Source organism: Empidonax traillii, unplaced genomic scaffold, assembly GCF_003031625.1.
Source record: "Empidonax traillii isolate 1590-97213 ecotype Southwest subspecies unplaced genomic scaffold, ASM303162v1 scaffold17:size2698205, whole genome shotgun sequence".
Classification (NCBI taxonomy): domain Eukaryota; kingdom Metazoa; phylum Chordata; class Aves; order Passeriformes; family Tyrannidae; genus Empidonax; species Empidonax traillii.
The window spans coordinates 914,778-931,125 of NW_020955210.1; the positions used below are offsets into that span (position 1 = coordinate 914,778).

Genomic DNA, 16,348 nt, shown 5'->3' on the forward strand with positions numbered 1-16,348 from the left:
ACAAAAATTATAGATTTGGGGTCTGTTTAGATGATGCAGTATAAGTAATTAGTCTTTAAATTGAGATATTGTATTACATATGCATACAGTCAATTATTTTTTTTAAGCCTGGTTTGGTCTGGTTGCCATAATTAGATTTCTTTCAAATACTTTTAGGAATTTTAGGATGGGCTCAAATCTTAAAATTACATATTACAGTCTTACAAGCATTTGAAAATTAAAGAGGAGATGGAAGTTATGTAAGATTGATATTGTTAAAACAATTCCTTAACTACTCTTTCCATGGTATCATATTTGCCGTAAGAATTTGATCCCTAAATGTGGCTGTAAGTAAATGATTCCTTCTAAAAAGTAAAATACTTAATCAGCAGTTATTTTCCTCTTTGTTCTCCTTTCCAATCTATGTACCTTTTTAAACCATCTTGTATTGTTTCTTCAGTATTGGGCTTTACTTCCTCATTCAACAGAAAAGTGTCCTCTGATGCTGCTGTTGTCTCTGCCAGACTGACCCGTGGGTTCCTTTAAATGAATTTGCTATGGCAGATAGCAGGGAACAGGCAGCAGTGCTTGCTACTGACAATGTTTATCTTTTAATAGATTTTCTCTGGAGACACTTTTTTTTTTTTTTTTGCTGGTATTCCATTGAGTTGGAGACATGAATGGCAATGTATTTCGTCTTGAAAAGATTTGCAGCCAGAGAGTTTGGGGGAGGAACTGCTTTTTGTAGCCAGAGCTACAACTTTAGGGAAGAGGACTTTGCAGTCTGAAGCTGCTAATTTGCTGATCATTTCTCTCTGGTAAGGGGTGGTTCTTCCTGCCCTCAGCTGACTATTAATTTGGCCTTGAAGCATGAGGATACAAAGTCTCTCTGGCAACATTTTCTGTGAGAAGAACACTGTTAGGAAATGAGCTGAGCCTACTCATGTAGGCTGCTGAGCCATGGCTTTTCTGATATGCTTAGGCTCACAAATGATTTGATTCCCTGGAGTTTATTTGAAGTTTTTAATTAAAATTCTCTCCATTGGCACTCTGATATTATTGAATGTAACAAAGATTTCTTGGGACTTAGTTTTTCTTTAAACTACAGTCCCTTTACAGCCATCACATAGTGTAAAAGAATTTTGAAATGTGTGTAACTGACATAATTTTAACAATATAAAGGAAACCTTTGGGAAAATGAGCATGTCTGTATTCTATTTTTCTGAAATTTCATCTTTGTGTGTCTGGACTAAAGACAAGATTGTGAAGTAGGAGAATTTTTACATTTTCTTTCAAGAAATTATTTTCAGATATGAATTCCTTGTCAAGACATTTTGCAAGCATTATTTTCACAATTTTGTCATGCTTCTCTTTCACTTTGGGTGGGACTTCTTCTCTGGGAAGGAGGCCATGGAAAGGAAAAAAACTAAAACTTTTCTGGTGAGTAAAAAAGACTTCAGATATGCAAACCTTTTTCCTAAAGCAGAGCAACCAACAGTGCATGGTTGCTGAGGCCAAAAAGAGAGCAAACAATGGAGAGTATGGCAGTAAGCCCACTTGTTACTGCACAGCTGGGCAGCTGTATCTTGGATTCTGGCCCATGCTCCCAGTATAAGTTAAGATTTATCATTTTATTGCATAAACCATACCAGAGCTGTCTTCTTTCCCTGTAGATACAGTTCCTGTGAACTTATTGAGTCATTGAATCATTGAGTAATTCAGAGAGGGAACTCAGGGAGTCTCTAGTCCAACCTCATGGTCCAAGAAAGGACAGCTATGACAGCACACCATATTGCTCAGGGTTTTTTCCAGCTGAGTACAAGGAGTTAGTCTACTTCTGGTGCAGGACTTGGCATTTGTCCTTGCTGAATTTCACAAGGTGGGTCCATTCCTTTACCGTGTCAAGATGGAGGGCAGTCCTTCCCACCAGTATTTCAAGTGTACCCCAACCCACTCTCATCTGCAAATCTGTTGAGCAACTCTGTGAACTCCTCCAGGTCATTGTTAATGATGTGAAGCAGGACATGTTCCAGGACAGACCTTTGTGGTGCCCTACTTGTTAGATTTGCTGCTGTCTTCTGAGAAGAGCATAGTCCATTAACCACTGCTCTCGTCCTGACCATCCATCTGGCTGTCTGCTCATCTAGACTGAAACATGTGAACTCAGGTGAGAGTGTGAACTTGTGAAAATCAGTGTCAGAAAACTTACTGTATTTTATTAGGGTTTTTTAAGCCTTGCTTAAGTCTTGATATCCATAAATCAAGCCATTTTACCATAGAAATGCTTTCAGGTTGGTTAGACATGATTTACTCTTTGTAAATCCATGCTTTTTCCAGTCACCTTCTTCATATGCTTAGAAATATGTTCCAAGAGGACTTGCTCAAGGACTTTCTCAGGAACCTAAGTGAGACTGTCCCTCCTGTAGTTTCCTTTTTCTGAAGATTGGTTTATATTCTTCAGTTGTCAAGGACCTCCTCTGATCTCTATTATTTTACTACCCTTGTAGAGAACAGACTTGTAAGGACATCAGCCAGCCCACTCAGCTCTTTCAGGTGCAGTCCATCTGGTCCAATGGACTTGTATGAGATGAGTTCTTGCAAGTATGCCCTGTCATGATTTTCATCTGCTGCTGGTACTTCTCTTTCTCCTTGCACAAACCCTGGGAGACCTCGATGTTGAAGAACGAAGGGAAAAAAAAGGCCCTGAACACCTAAACCAGGTATGTCTGTTGTCATTAAATCATCTACCCTATTCAATAACAGAACACTATCATGGTTCAGCTCTATGGAACTTTTGTGCCTAGCTCTGTATTCAGGAGAATACTGCAGACAGTAGATCCTTTACTGAACTTTTTTCTGAGACCTGAGGAGTAAACAAAAGTCATATTTTTGATTCAACTTCATTTAGCTGAACCTTCTACAGCTCAGGGCCATGCAGTCTAGTGAAAGACAGTGGCTGAATATTCTTTATATAAGGAAGGTTAGCACTACTGCACCTGTGAAGAAGTCTTGAAATTGTCTCTGTGCAAGCTCCTCTTATGTTTTTAGATTTTCTTGTCATGTTACCTGAGTTTCAAAATGGTGGTGAGTTATGTTTTGGTGGACTTTTTCCGTGGGCTGAGAGTTGAGAATCCACAGAGGATGCGCACAGGGGAAAAGTATAGGCCACCTGAAAATAATTAGTACTTTTAAAATAAATATGTTTGAGATAGGGGTCAGGGTAATGACAGCTCTTGTGTTTGAGGTATAGCTCATGAAAACAGAATTGTTTTCATAATATTGGTTTACAAAGAATTTTGTTCCGCTGTTGTGCTTCCTCCGCCTCGTAAGAAAAAACCCCACCAACTCATAAAGAGTATCACATTCACATAAATAACATAAATTTTGCAGAAAAATAGCTAAATATTTTCAATTGCAGCTAATATAATTTCCCTGATGCAGACACTGATGGAAAATAAAATACAAGTATACACACAGAACACCTACAACAATATGTTCAGGCAATTAAAGAAAATGAACAGTACTTCCCAAACTAAATATTCCAAACACATGTCATTTCAACTCCTAGCTAAGAGCTCATCATCATTTGGGGCTTTGTCTTCCTGCCTAAAGTGCTACTAAGATGCAAATTCTGTAACAGTACTGACCTAACCAGAGGGAAATGTGCACTTGCAACCTGCAACATCTTAATCAATGCAATTCCCGTGTCTAGTCAGTGACAACTATTTTTGAACTGGAATACCAGTCACAGGTGGAGGAGTTCTTGATAGATTTCAGACAGTAATGCACTTAGGTAACCATGTTCAGAGGATTTTTATTTTTTTTTTAACAAACATGAGAATTGTAATTCTAAAACTCTGACAGTGTAGATGAGCAGAAGTAGCACAAGAAAATAATGCTCTTTTCTCTGTCTGGCCAAGTACAGCCTCTGTTCTCTGACAACAGCAAAAGCTGGTTTCTTTGGAAGGTTGTACCTCTGCTCCCCAGTAATAACCTTGCTAATTGTATAGTGCTGTATACAGTGGAAAGATTTTTCCTGACCCCGCAGGGAACTAGTGCTGTGAAGCATGAGATTTGATTAGCCTTATTATCTTAGCTTGCCCAGTTACCAATGTTGTAAGCTGCCATGAAATTATCCACCCCTTTTAAAAATAAAGCCATACTATTTGTCTTCATTATCTCCTCCCATGGAGTTGAATTCCACTTGCAAACAGAACTCAGTGATGAAAATAGCACAGGAATTAGACATATAGCCTTTTAACTCTGTAGGTGCTGTTTTGTTTTATTCTTTCATATTACTTTTACACGGAAATCAGCATCCTCCTAATTATTGTGGGTTTAATCACCCACCCCTAAAAGAAAACTGGTTTTATTTTATCATCAATATTTGTAATCATGTAAGTGATCTTTTAATGAGTTTCTCTGAGATAGTTTGGAAAATTGTGTTATTTCTTAAAGATTTTGCTGCATTTACTGGATCTTTTTATTTTAAATCTTCAGTGATGTCTTATGTGCAGACATGAAATCAAACTGTACACCAAAAATAAATAAAAGTAATAACAATAATTAAAATTCCCCAGGCTCATTTCTTTGGCAGAAAGTACTTCATAAAAATATCTTGGATGGTGTGCCAGTGGATACATAAACATCATGAAATTCCCAAATGGTGATAAACACAGCAAAGAAGCTGATACTTTATTGTCTTAATTTATAGGATCACGAAGAAAGCATATTTTAGGGGTTATCAAATAAAGAAGTAGTCTAGAATTCCAGCTGTCTTAAGACTGATGATAACAACTGATCCAAGCTAGACATTGGTTAATGAAAGTACACAGAACACCAGACTTGCTGAGTATGCCAGCAATCAGCTTAAAACTTCCTTTAAAAATATACAGTGTCTCAAAGTCCTTCGCTCTAAGTGCTCAAGAACAGTTTGCCACAATAACTAGATGAGAAAAGGCTAACTGACTCAAAAGAAGAAGCTCTTCTGTGGGTATATCTGTTCATTTTGTTATTAAAATAGTCATCAGAACAGTGATAGAGAATTTGGAATTCAGACCCAGAGTTCTGCAGGCACGAGACAAAAATTTTGGCATAGCTGACACCAGGCAGTAGATAATTTCTCCACTATTGTGGCAGTGCCGGTAGTGATTATGGGTTTTATTTTCCATGTGTACACCCAGAACTGTAAGTGGACTGAAAACCACATCGTCCTCCTTCTCACTTCTGTATACTGGAGTGTCTGCTTGTCTAAGTACTCTAACATGAGGGTGGGGGCCCCAGCAAAACCAAAAGACCCTGGATAAAGACCTCTACTTTGTTACTTGCAGCATCAGCACAGAACTATCACAACATTAGCCACTCTGGTCCCTGTAGTTTTACAAAAAGGAGCAGCAGACTTCACAGTAAAAGAAACCCTTTGCTTCAGTGAGATCTATATCATCAAAGGCAGAGTTCAAAGCTCTATAGAGTCATAAACTCCAGTTCTACTGAATGCTAATCAATCAGCCCGAAAGTATGAGGGTTGGAGCTGCCCTACCATACAGTCTTTATGCTCCCTGAATCCTGTGGTTTGACAGAGACTGAGATAATCCCTGGCATAAAGTAACTCGGTTTTGGCACTATACTGACTTATGCCTAGCTGACCATGATCACTAACCAGACATCGCAGGGACATAAGTCAGCCCTGGCCAGGTCCCCATCTTCTCTGCCCTGAACTGGGAACAGGGCGAGGTTTGGTTGAAGTGCAGTAATTGCCCATTAAATGGATAAAAGAGATTTACAGCCCTTTTTGGGCTGTGGGAATGGTGCAAAGCCATCAGACTGAACAGGACCAGCAGGGTCCTAAGGACCATCCTTGGACGGGGGATTTCTGCTATGAGCGACATTTGAATGTAAGTAGTAAAGAGCCAAAAGGATATGATAATTCCTGCCTGAGGGTAAACATCAAATTCTAAGTTCTTCTCTGAAACAATACATCTATATTTCCTTCTTGACCCTAATGGGTCAAATGAATCAAATAGTGGGCAAAATATGGTGTGTGAGCATTTGGGACACATTATCTAGAGGACTTTAATAGCCAAATAGCAGCTGTGGAGGCCAGGATGAAAGACATTCAAAGGGCTGTGGAACAGTTAATGTACTCCGTGTTTAGATATTTCTGTTACAGCTAAAAACAGGCTCTCATGTTTCACAGGTTTGGATTCAAGCTTTGAGTAGCACTGTAATAAGGAACCTCTAAGTTTTGCAGTGGAGCAATTTTCTTTCACTGGCCACAAAGGTAAAGTCAGGATATCATGAAAGATGTCAGCATTAATTGCTACAAACCTTTCTCCTTAGTAAAATACTGTTCAGTCTCCACAAATGTGGGGACTGTAAGAGAAGAAGTCAACAAAATGTTGAGTTGTGAAATACAGGATGAGATGACATTTATGCATTTTGTGGCTCTGGTTCAAAAGATTTTCCATTATAACATCACAAAAAATAAGCGAGGGGCAAAGGAGAGAGAATGATGTGGAGTTATTTTTTGGGGAGTGAAGATTTTCTATGCCTGTCAGTTTTTCCATTGTAGCTGCAGGGGTTCAAACACTGAAGGGGTGGTGTAGGTCATTTTGTAGTTTAGAATTCCTCATGCCATTTTAAGTTTCCTTCAGTTTAATAAGGAAAAGATAACTGCTTGTGAAGCAAATTACAAAAAATATGTTCAATTTGGACTTTTTTGCTGAAAAATTGCAGGAGGGCTGTAAGCTCTTTGGACCTGGGGATGCATAATTCCACATGCTTGTGAAGCTCTCAGCACAGGGTAGCTACTGTAATTTTAATAGTAAATAAAGATAATTCCTGGAGGAATTTTACATGCTGGTTTTCTAAGATGAGGTCCACAAGATCTTATTTACTTGATGCAACTTTATTGGTCAATCTGAGAAAGGTTTTTCACCTGCTGACTGCTATTCCACAGTTTCTGTAATTATGCCCATCATATATATAGGCTGCTTTTTTGATATTTTGGGTAGCATAGAAATCAGCTTATTATCTCGTAGGAAAACACAATCTGAACCCATTAGAATGAAAATTGGTGACTAGTGGATTTTCTGTTCAAACTCTGCCCCCACATAGTTCTGGTTTTCCCTTTTCCCCAATGTCTCTCAAAGGAAAAGCCAGTGTGAACTGCAGATTGCTTGTTATGAAGGGTTACCATGTCACAGCAGGCTATCAGGTATTCTTAAAACAACAAAATTAAGCAGATTGCTGTCAAACTGTGCACTTGGATTCAAAAAATTTCAGGAAAATCGGTATGACAAGGAAAAAAGTGAATTAAAATAAGCTGCAGAATGAAGGGTTGTTTTGGATACGAGCATTTTCTTTTCTGGGGCAAGTTTTACCCTTAGGTAAAACCAAAAAAATTCCACCTTTAGTTAGGGAGACTTCTTCAAGAAAAACTGACCGAGTGCAACTCGTATTTCCCAAAGTCCAAGAGAATCCAAAGGTGAGAGCCTCCGTAGAAGCAAAAAGCGAAAGCTACTTTATTATCTCTGTTCAAAGCAAACGAATTGTTTAAAGCAAACAGTGAGCAGAAGTGCGGGAAAATCGTTTTTTCGGTGTTGCTTCCATCTCAGTGGTCTTGCAGGGGTCTTATTGGCATCAGGGGAAACTACCCGCCTCCCCTTTCCCCTCTGAAATATGTGACTTCTGTGCCAGTGTTTCTCGCACTCGGTGACTGATCAGGCAGCGCCACGTGTCACCCCAGCGCGTCCCCTCGGGGCTCGGACCGAGGAAAGTCCGAACCACCCCGGGCAAAGCCCTAGCCCCGTCCGGGATCGACTGCGCTCCGCGGCGTGGGGACACGGACACGCTCGCACACATTCGCTCTGTCCCTCGCCAGCGCTCCCCGCCAACAAACACGGTGGCCGTCACTCGCGTGTGCCTTTACATGAACACGCGTGTCCCCCCGCACGGCCCCGCGCCTCCCCCGGCACACCCACGGCTGTCGCCCCACAGACACGCGCTCGCACGCGCGCAGCGACAGCGCAGTCACTCCCGCGCGCTCACACGCGCTGACCCCTCTCGCCCTCAGCCCCCCGCGCGCTCACACGGGCTCTGTCACACGCGCGCGCGCTCTCACGCACACTGACACGCGCTCTCTCTCACGCGCACCGACCCCTCCCGCCCCAGCCCCCCTCGGTCCCGCACACACACACGGGGTGGGGTGGGGGCCGAGCAGGGGCACGCGCGCTCCCCCTGGGAGGCGGCTGGAGTGGCGGGGAGGGCGGGGGGGAGCTGGAGGCGCTCGCGCGCCACCGCCGCGGAGGCCGCGCGCGCGCTCGCCGGTGGTGGGCGGGGAGGAGGAGCGGCGGCGGGAGCGCGTGCCACAGCCACGCCGGCGGCGCGCGCCGAGGCGGGCGCAGAGCGGAGGCACCACCGGCTCGCGCCGTCCCTCCGGGAGACCCGCGCGCCAGGGATCATCCATGGGGCCGAGCGGCGCCCGCTGAGCGAGGAGGGGACGAGGAGCGGCGGGAGTCGGTGCCGGCCGGTGAGTTCCCGTACCGGCGGGGAGGTCGCGTGTGCGCAGAGGGGAAGGGAGGGTTGGTCCGCCCGCTTCTCCCCTCCCTCCGAGCCGGCGGGGAAATGGTGGTGGGAGGTGGGGTCCCGCAGCCCTCCCGGCCGAGCCGCTCGCCCCGGCGGCGGGAGCGGAGGCGCCCCGTGTTCGTGTGGCGTGAGGGGGGAAGAGCCGCCCGCAGGTAGCGGGGCCGGGCGGGCCTGCAGGGGAGCGAACATGGCAGCGCCAGAGTCCTGAAAGAAGGATTTTAGCCCCCAGAACGAGGATTAACCCTCCTCCTCCCGCCTCCGGATGCGTCCCCGGGAGACTCGCGCTTCATCTGCCGCTCTGGATTATCCACCCGCCCACCCTCCTTCCCCCACCCCCTTTCCCGGTATTTTCTCTCCTCCTGGAGATTATCAGGTTTCCCGCCCCTCCCTCTCCGGGATCCTCCGCCTCCCCCCCTCCGAGGGGATTATCTCCCCCCTTCTCTGCAGGATTATCCCCCCGGTTCGCTGTCCCTGTCCCTCACTCCCTGCTTAGGCTCCTCTGCAGCCTCGCCTCTCGGGGATTATCTCCTCTCCCTTTGGGGTGATTCTTCCTCTCTTGATCTCTGCCCCTGCCTTTCCCTGCCTATTTTCCTCCCGAGGAAGTCAACCCTCCCCTTCCGTCTGCCTCTGACCGGGGAAAGGGACGAAAATGTGGTTGTGATCGGGTGGGCAGGAGTTTCCAGCAGTACTGTCATCTCCTCGGTCGCTGAACGAGTACTACAGGCAAGTGGATGTAGGTGGTAGGAGAGGAGGCACCAGGGATGAATGTGCGGAGCTTGTAGCGGAGTTTAGCCTGTGGCGTTGTGCTCCGTATGCAGGAAAATATCTGCACCCTTTCCGCGATATTACATCTCATAGAGGTGAAGGAGAGCCGGTCTAAATCAGTGCTTTAAAAAGACACGCATGGCTGAGTGGTAGAGACTGCACGGGAAAAAAGCCAACAAGCCTCCGAGTTTCCTTGCAAAAGGTGCAGCGTACAGGAGTAGCATTATAAGTGGGAGGATGCTTGGTTGACATTGCTTCTCTCCCGGGGTCAAAGCTGACTTGGATAGCTTCTGTCTTGCCTTGCAAGGCAGCTGACTTGAGGTGTTGCTCGGCGGTGTGGAGGAAGAAGGCAGGTATGTTTCGCTGAAGCTCTGATGCTGATGTGGTTCATTACTGTCAACACGCTGGCAGAGAAAAAATGTGTTCCTAAAGCGGAGAGGGAAGGTTTGTGCCATGTATTTGGCTGCTGTGTAGGTTAGTTCAACCTCATCTCACAACCTCTGGTCTTCATGCACATGGGCTCGCTGGAGGAGAGTTGCAGATCTTCTGGCCATCTTGCGGCACAAGGCCCAGCATTATATCCATTAAACTTCTCCCTCTTGGCTTTGAGAGGAGGAGAGGCTGCAAGAAATTGTAGAGAGGCTGGGCAGCTATAAATAGATGTCGGACTAGAGGAGGCTTTGAAATCTTAGCATGCTGTTTCTGAACAGATAGTGTCTGTTAAACTGGTTGGTTTGACACCAGCATCATAATGTTACCTTTTTATTCTGCTGAGGTGGTTGGCTTTTAACACTTTGAATGTGGCTGGACCATACAACATCTGCCAAAAAATTCTTCTTCAAAAGGACATAGACAAAAATCGTATTTGCATAAAGTCTTATAATTGGACTCTAGTTTGAGCTCATTTAAATGTGATTTTTAAAGGACCCTTCAGAGAAATCTTTCATTTCCTCTTCCCTCCCTTCAAATGTTTGGAATTGATAATCTTGTTCTTCTTAATTTGTTCTCAAAGTGTTACACTATATAAAGTACCCGAGTTCCATGTTGCTGTGAAAAATCTGCAGTACAGAGGTATGGCCTCTAGCATTGTTAGGTTTTTATTTTATTCTTAAGGTTTTGGAGGTTTTTTATTTCTTTTCTTTCTTTTTTAATGGAATCTTTGACATCTTACCAGAATGTGTGTATTCAGCTTCTTTGAATTCTGAGTGCTTGCATTTGTTTTAGATCCTATGGGTCACTGCTCTTTCACTCTTTCAGCCTGTTTTGTCAAGAACTAATTAATATGGAAATTATTGACAAATATACTGTACTAGCTCTGTGGAATGGTGTCTGTTCTGCTGCTGTATTAGTGGGCTAACTGCATACTGAAACTCTTTAAAATGATTGAAAAACTGTTGAAAGAGAAGTGCAATTGGACCTTTATTGAACTACTTCTTTTGCCTTTTTTTTTTTTCTTAAAAAATGATGGAAGCTATTAATTTAAATCATGGGGGTTTTGTTTTGTTTTGTGGTGGGTTTTTGTTTGTTTGTTTCTTTATTTGTTTTTAATTAAGGAAAAATAAGAAAGGAAGTAATGAAAACATGCCCTGCTAACTGAAAGAGTCTTAGTGAAGGCTGAGAGAAAGGATGAATGTCTGCAGGAACCCTGACTTTTAGGACCTTTCTTATTCAAAGCATAAAAATTTAATCCTATCTTTTTTTTCTTTCTCTGAATTCTTGTGCATGCAAACCTCAGGGAGGTAGAAAGGAACAGAAATCTCGGCAATATGACTTACTAGTTTTGGCATTTTTATTTGAGGTTTAACCGTGGTAAAAGCAGGAAAAACAAGTAATCTACAAAATAATTTGGCTTAATTTTGAACTGTTAAGGATGTGATCGTAACATTATTCCCAAATGGTGTGTGTCTTTGGCCAGCCTCAAGCTCCAGCTTGATATTAGGTCCTTGTGTTGAATATTTCTGCACACAGAAAAAAAGGTCAGTGATCTGGAGAAAACTTCATAGTACCACAGTGACAAGCAAAAGACTCTTTAGTGTGCCTTTGTACAGTGTCTCAGTCCCTGAATCATTCTGTTATTCTAAATGCATTTGTTTGTAGAAATTACTTACAGTTTGAATGCAATTTTATAAAAGTTCAGTGTCCTGCTTTAAACCCATGCTTTCTGCTATGGTCAAAGGTAATTTAAAGTTCTCATTTGGTGTGACTGTCCCAAGCTCATTACTGCCTTTTGATGCTCTGTGCAAGACACTGATCTCTAGATCAGTGGGAGGATGTTCTTTTTACTTAAGAGACAGGTATGCACTTAGGATTGTGATATGTTTATGGTGGTAATTTAGGTGTTGCACTCTCCATACAGATGCGAAATGAATTATACTGTCTCAAGATTTGAAAGGTAAAGACCTCACAAATTTAAATAAAATGCCCTGTTGTGTTTTGTGTTTGAGGTAAAAATGGATAAAAACTGGAACGGGTTGATGTGGCTCCTGTGGTGAAAATTTTGATTTTTTAGAAGCATCCTGCAACTGGAGGAGTACAGACACTATTGGACTTATTTGTGTGGAAGTACAAAGTAGAATACGATGGCAGGGTTAAGAGTGAGTCTGTTAGAGGGAAAGTGGCTGTACTGTCCACCACAAAAGAAGGAGCTCATAAAAGGTCCTGGAAAAGAGTGAGTTTAATTCAGGCTGACATGTGAGAGACAGGCTGAAATACAGGTATGCTGGTCACAAATGCTGTTAGAGGGCTTATCCCATGCTCAGTATAACCATTTGCAGTTGGATCTCAGGTTATACTGCAGCAAAACTGTAGTACAAAAAAGCACGGTGATGGTAATGTGCTATGCTGTGGCTTAAAACTGCTTTTTTCAGAGTAAAGCAAGACTGAATTGTGTGGTTATGGCTGATGTCATTCTTACAAGAACAATGGAGATAAAAAAAGAGAAAGAGGAGAGGTTAGGAGAGGTGTTTTTCCATATCAAAACATTTACATTCTTGTTCTGGGTTAATTAGAATCTTTTAAAGCTATAGCCATTTCGTAACATGTGTTAAATAATAAAAAGTTAAAAGTAGGAGGTTCTCTACTTTTACCATCATGTTTAATTATATTCAAGGTCTCTGGCTTAAAAGAAAAAAGGAGTTACATACCGAGAATGCTTTGTATTAGCAACCATTCTGTGGGTTTTACACATCACTTATTTAAAGAACTTGTTCTGATGTTAGTGTCCAGGTCTCATGAAGGCATAGTGGAAAACAGCAAGATACTGAAATAAGATGACATTTCAGATTTACCACCAAAAAATGTTATTTAAGAAATGACTCATACATATATATGTTTTTTAAGAGTATTGATTAGTTTTGCATTCTGACAGGCAACTGTCAGAACAGGGACTTTGTGGAATATGTGCAGACTGCAGGGAATGGCAGTGATTTCTGCAAACTTGTGTTGGGGACATGACATATGACGACACGCGTCACACACAAATTCTTTGTATCTTACACAAAAATCATTGCTTTTTTACTTACCCAAATCCCCAAGGTTCAAATTACTGTTTCAGTTAAATTAATTTTTCCAGTAGGTGGAGACACAACTGTTGATTTCAAGTAAGCTTAAGCTTTTACTTTTCTATTGCAAAAATTTTGTCAAGACTGCTGAAATAATGAAAATAGAATGTAAGAAAAAGTTTAAATTTTTATTTTAAGATAGTTCACTCGATCCTCTTTTACAGAAATAGTGTTGGCATCCAAATATTTTTTCTGTAGTAGTGTCTACTCAAATAGTTTGGTTTTAATTTTCTAATTAAAGCCTTATTCCATCCAGTGGTCATATGTGCATGAATGAAAAGTTAAAGTGATACCTTTTTAAATATCTAAACACAGGATGGGCAAAAGTAGATTGAAGGTAAATAAGACAAAGGGTAAAATGAGTGGGTAAAGTTTTTGTGTAAGACTAGTAGCACAGTGTAGGGAGAGCTCAAGTGAATCAGCAGAGGAATAAAAGAAAAATATATCAGCCATTCTGACTGTGTTATTCCATTCCTTGATAATTTAAAAAAAAATATATTTGACGCCCTGTTCATTCAATAGTTGTTCAGAGATCTGCACGCAGATATCATGTGAGAGGTTTTGTATGTAAAACATGTCAGCAACTTTTTATGTGACACTGGTTTATTTTTTTAACAAGTTACTGGACCAATTGGTAAGTCAGCCTTTACGTATCTTGTTAAAATTCCACCCCATGCCTTTCCTGATCCTCTGTTGAAGTTTACAGGAGGCTTTTTGGCAAGATGAAACTGCTTATGCAGCAGAAGTTCTGAACTGGGAAGGCAAACTGTAGTCTAGTGAATGAAGTGAGGGAAAAGTTTTATTTCTCCTTTCCAAGCACTTTCTGACTTACTGTATTGTGAGCTGTTGTGCTGTGGCAAAGCATAGTGTTGCTGAACAGAAATTGCTTGAACAATACTCAGTTTGCCATAGTCGTGCTGTTTACAGCTTCACATGCGTTTTTCGGGTCACTAGAAGGAGGTGTAATTAACAATTTAAAGTTCAGTTTACGCATTCTTTGGTAAAGAACATGAGGGCAGGGAGAAGTCAGTAAGTGAAACTTAATGTTCATGGAGTGTGTGATGGTAAGGCAGTCATCTGAATTCAAATCAGGCAGACAGTTGCGCTTCCCAGATCTACTGGTACGGCTTTGCCGCTTACACGAGATTGGGTACACAACAGCAAAATGGAATGAGCAGGGTTTGATCTGGTCACTTCTGACCAGTGAAACTCCTTTATATAGATTTAATTTTTTCAGTATTTAAACAACTTCCAGAAGTGTATTGCTTGATGTAGCTGGGATTTGTCGTATGTGATCTTCCCTCAGAGGACAAACTCTATGTGTACACTGCTATGTGTGGTATTTAAAGCAGTGTTCAAGTGAGGCTTATTTATGAAGTGAGACTCAGGTGATACTGGGGCCTGCTCTTGTGATTTTTGTTTCATTCTTTCATACCTTTCTGAGCGGTGGCCCACTTGCTGCATGGATAAAATTTAACCTTGGTGTGAGCCTGTTGTGTGAGAGGAGTTATCCGTCGGTAGCTCTGTGATAATCTTACAGGTGTCTTGGCTCCAGGGGGTTCAAATGGATGCACTAACTTTGAGTCGCTGTGCTTTGAGAAGCAAGATAAACTGGTAACCAGTGTTGCTGGGTTTTAAACAGCACTTCTGTAAAATTAGCTGGTCACACAGAGGTAATGACTGTGCTTGAATTGCTCTGAGTGATGGTTGTGAATCCTCATCATTCTGCTGCTGCCTGCAGGGATCACATCTGCTTTGTGTTCCCATTGGTAGAAGGGAAAAATGTTTGGGCAGTTTTGAGGACAGGCCATAAATGCAGTAAGAGAAAAGGTAGGAAAGGGGTAGGAGAGCACTGAAGAGTTGGCACTTGAATTGTCCCTCGAGTTTGACACATAATTCAATAGGAAAAAATCTATCCATCCGTCTGTCTGCACCTCTGCCACCATTGCCCCACTTATCTCCCAAGAGGTAGATCTTAGGGATCCAGGCGCTGTTATAAATCTTGCTGTTGGGATGGGAGAGTAACAGGGTGTGCACGCTGTTGAGAAGGGTAAGAGGATTTGGATGTTGGTAAAAGGTGCAGAAAGGTGTTTCTTGTTTTGTGATTTCCAAGTGTGGAGCCCGAACGCGCCGGGTCTCCTCAGAAAGGTGGCTCGAGCGCGCCCTCCAGTGGCCACATCGGGACAGCAGCACCGGGACGCACCCGGGGCTGCCGGAGCCACCGCTCGGGGTGGGTGACAGACGGGAGCCAGCTCCGGTTGTGCGGGTGTCTGCTGTTTAACTGATTACACTGATAAATAAGCCGAGGCCTCTTAACAAGTAAGGGGATAAATGCATTAAAAAAAAAATAAAAATCTGGTGTAGCCAAAACATGATGCAGTTAGAAGGCTTGATCTGGTAGCTGGATCAAGAAGTGACTTTCCCATCCAGTAATCTATTAGTTGAGGAGATTGGTGCAGTCTCTTTGCTGGGACTGTTTGTGCTGTCACCTGGAAGCATGCAAGTTTACTGCTGAATGGAATTTATTAGCTATGAATTGAAGCGTGCACATTTAACTGTCACATCTTGGCAAATAGCTCTGCAAACAGCATGGACTAACTAGACAGCAGCAGAATGAAATGTGTAGTTCTTACCAAGTTTACCATTACAGTTCTCAGTCTTAGGTCAGATTCCATGCTGTTCAGGAACACAGCAGGGACCTTCTGAAGGAAGAACTTCATGGGTACTAATGAGTAGGAAGTGGAAAAGAGAAGGGCGGACTATTCAGCAGCTGGACTCCTAATAAAGTGGAAGGTCTCAAGGTTTATAGTCATAAGTAATTTGAGATTCCAAGGTTTTATAGATGTTTCATAGATGATTTCAAGTTTCTAGTATTGTTTTGCTTTGTTTCATTTGAACTGTTCAGAAATTGAGCTTCTGGCTTCTAGTAGAGGTGTTTATTTAGACAAGACATAAGGTTTGGCCTTGTTTGACCACACACCTTGTTTCTCCATAAAGCCACCAAACTGTTTTGAAACAGTTTTATATCACAGCGAGACAGTCAGAATGATCCTCTTAGGTCTTGCTATTAACTGGAGTTGTTGAAATAAAACACTTCATTAAGTAAGTTTGAACTCATAAGAATAGAGTGTTTAGTTTTCTTTTTAAAGTAATCTTATTTGTAAGGTACTGGCAAAAACCTACATAGAGAAACTTTCAGTGAAACCCACAGGAATTCTTTCTTTAAAGTTATAAAAATTAGTATAATTACTAATTTGGCAAGAAGTACTTTTATAAGAAGTTCCAGAGCAATCTGCTACTTAGTTTAGGATGTATGGGCACTGTATGGAAAAGTGCAATGGAATGTCAGTTCATACTTGACATCTGGTGTGATACAGTCTTACCGGTTACGTGTATCTGTTTGTCACCACCGGGAAAGGCTGTTACACAGAACGTGTACTTTGGTACACAAAGGTCTT

General features: G+C 42.3%; 1 protein-coding gene across 5 annotated transcripts in view; it reads left to right on the plus strand.

The window, feature by feature from the left end:
• Window positions 1–8,369: 8,369 nt before the first annotated feature.
• MPP6 (membrane palmitoylated protein 6) overlaps window positions 8,370–16,348 on the plus strand; it is a 56,353-nt gene continuing 48,374 nt past the window's right edge. For 3 of the 5 annotated variants that reach the window (XM_027896011.1, XM_027896021.1, XM_027895969.1), the window contains exon 1: window positions 8,370–8,509. The gene's annotated coding sequence lies outside the window, so the exon portion shown is untranslated. Of the gene's footprint in view, window positions 8,510–8,695; window positions 8,718–16,348 lie in introns of those variants that run through there. The other 2 variants (XM_027896062.1, XM_027896053.1) reach the window with 2 other exon arrangements.